At 36.9% G+C, this 3,169-nt stretch overlaps 1 long non-coding RNA gene across 1 annotated transcript; it reads left to right on the forward strand.

Annotated features, from left to right (window-relative positions):
* Positions 1 to 1,303: 1,303 nt before the first annotated feature.
* On the forward strand, positions 1,304 to 1,961 carry LOC120656288. The gene is made up of 3 exons (XR_005667857.1): positions 1,304 to 1,384; positions 1,474 to 1,583; positions 1,741 to 1,961. It is a non-coding gene; the product is annotated as an uncharacterized LOC120656288 (long non-coding RNA).
* Positions 1,962 to 3,169: the final 1,208 nt, after the last annotated feature.

The following is a 3,169-nucleotide window of genomic DNA, read 5'->3' on the forward strand; positions in this document are numbered from 1 at the left end:
GACGTCCGACGCGTGGCGATGCAAACGTCGATGGCCGGCGGTGAACCGAGCACAAACAGGGGAGTCCCAGTTGACCGAGATTGAGTGACTTTTAGCCGACTTTGACCATCCAAATCTCGAAATTTGATATAAGAACTTGAAATTTGGCCAAAATAAGAGTTGTAGAGGACGAGAAAATCTACAACTTTGCTTTTGGGCGAAAGTTGAATTGAAGCTCGGATCAGAGACAAAAACGCGATCGAACACTGCTAAATCAACATTTACCGCGCGAACTTGATTAACACTAACGATTGCGATTAACCTTAACTAGCGAATCTAAGCTCATGATTAGCGCTCAGTAACACTGGGGTGTTACAGCAGGCAACTCGCAAATCTCAGCATCAAGGGCGGAACTGTGCCTGGCCCTCTAGCCCTCCACTTCCGCCTTGATGGTTGAAGGTAGGGATTAGACTTGGAGGTGCACCTCGCGAGCTTTATCTGCAGGACGCCATCCATGCCGAGTAAGTGGATTCATTTGTTGAAATCTCACCCCTTACTCTGTACTTTCTGTGAAACAATTCCATTTATGACCTACAATGTACCACGGCTAGGACTAACTTCGTGTGTTCTGGTCCTTTGGTAGCTCCATGGCACAAGTTTTCTTGCTGAAATTGTAAATCCAGTGAATGCATACGGTAGATTTTCATGCATCTCATAGTTTAGTACTTGATTCAAAAATTAATTTAGTGATGCATTGTTGCAACCGAACTTGTAATATCCAGTTAATTGTACCAAATCTCGTGTATTGGATTAATTTCCCCTCATTTGTTTCTTGTGAACAAGTGATTTATATAAACTTAAAAGTACTGCTTGCTTAGCTCACTTGATGATAAATAAAATGAGTTCTAATTAAACTGGCCTAGCTATCTTTTCTCTGTTCATGTTAATTTAAATCACAAACTGAACCCTCTTTTAATCACATATGTATTCTGAAAGTTTCAGTTGGAAATTTTGTTGCCTGGAAATTGCAATAATTACTTTCTTTTAAAGTTAGTGATACTATGATAAAGCTAGTGCGATATTGCAGATAAAGACTGTTATTGTGATTTTGCTTGTGATTCCATTGCCATCAGCTAATGAGATGTGGTTCATCTCATTGATTAATATCACTTGCTGAAAAAAGTCTTAGTTTGGTTATCCAACTATTTTTGGGAAGCGCTAATAGTTCTTGTTTATTAATATCATCTAAGAAACTTTGCTGCTGCTGGTTCATATTCTAGATGAAACCTACTGTGCGCTGCTAGTCTTACTACTGTCTGATTTTCTTTCTCTTTCATGTTGCAGGACATCTTCTACTGTTATGTGATCCTTGGTTTCAGTCTCTTAATGCTGATGACTCCAGAATGTCAGTATTGCTCTTCCATCCCAATCTTACATTCTGATGGTTTTTGTGTCTTTTTCCATGTCTAATTTACCTTGCATATATTTTCTCAGTGAATGATCAACAAAGGTGGCATCTGAGGCAACAGATATAGGAAGATCTATCTTTTATCCAGATTCTAGTTTATCAAACACCTTTGGGTTCAAGATACAGGACAAGCAAGGTAGGATGCACAGATTTAACCACTTTACCATCCTAGTGGCCGTGATTGCATTATCTCTAAAGTCTAGGTGAATGTGGTTAAAACAAGATCTGCATAAAATATTCATGCTTGATATAGTCCCTTTTCTAATTAGTGATTTTGTAGCAATGTTTTTCAGGTCTTGGATTTATTGGAAGATTCCAGCTGAATACTTCTTAATCTTTTTTTGGGAGGATCAAGAGAGACGAACAAGAAGCAAGCTGAGCTCAATGCAAAACTTGATGCTGGATTAAAACTTGATCTGTTGTTTGATGTGTGATGTGATGTGATACCGGAAAACTTGAGGTGTATGATGTAACAGCATTCTAATTTTGAAACTGATTCTGTGGGCTATTTTTTATATGGCCCGTGTATAAAGCTGAATCTTGTTTCTTGGTAATTAATGTTGAGTTGAAATTAGGCCCAACTTAGTGGTCCACGCAGAATTGGGCCCATTCACAAATGGGCTGTGGTGCTAATGTCACCGGCCACATCATTTGCCACGTCGATCGCCACGTCACCTGCCATGTCAGCACCACTACCCATGTCATTGTCCACGTCAATTTACACGTCATCATTGTCATCCATGTCATCACCGTGTCAATAGCCACGTCATCATCCATGTCATCAATGTGTGACATGGCAATTCAATTCGTGACGAAAATTATGTTGTTTGTGATGTTTATTTTCGTCATAGAAAATGGGCTTGGGTTGGGCTTCAGGGGCCCGGGGATATTTTATGACAATTTCAAAACATCATGGATCAATCAATTCGTGACGAAAATTTAAGAAACGTCACGAGGTGTAATCTATGACGCTCAATGCATGACAAAATTTGAGATCGTCATAGATACTATTTTATGACGGTTTTTTAGTGATCTGTGACGAAATTTAATCGTCATAGATTAACAGAATTTTTGTAGTATAAATATTAACTATGATTCGTTGAATTCAATCGATCATATTATTAAGAATTTAACATCACATTAATATAGCCTTATGCAAAAAAATATAACTGCATAAACCACCTAAGTGGAGCACAGGCACAGTGTAGCCCCTATGCCTACTACTCCCTTCGTCCTAAATTATTAGTCATTTTAGTTTTCCTAGATATATAATTTTTTGCTGTGCATCTAGACACCGAATTACATCCTTGAACTATCATAAAAGTCTGATTTTTAACTTTCAACTACAAAACCGGATAACATAGGCCATTCAATTATCGAAACCGGGCAATTTTTGACATTAGGGTGCTTTCCAAGGTGGTTTTGTTTTTTAAAGAATAAAAAACTCTAATTAGATCTAAAAAATCAAATCTAATCCATTTTCGATAATAAATTTTTTCTAAAAATGTAATCTATCTATTATTGCTCTATTAAAGCCAAGTCATTCAAAAACAATTGACATAACTACAACCAACCAAATATTATCAAAATAAAAAAATAATCTGAATAACTGAAAAGTATCATGCTAATAGATAGGTTGCATTTTCAGAAAACTTTTGATACCCCATTCGCATTTTTTATCTATAAAGAATTACTTATGAACTTTTTAGTTTAACTTTGAAT

Source organism: Panicum virgatum, chromosome 1N (assembly GCF_016808335.1).
Source record: "Panicum virgatum strain AP13 chromosome 1N, P.virgatum_v5, whole genome shotgun sequence".
NCBI classification, from domain to species: domain Eukaryota; kingdom Viridiplantae; phylum Streptophyta; class Magnoliopsida; order Poales; family Poaceae; genus Panicum; species Panicum virgatum.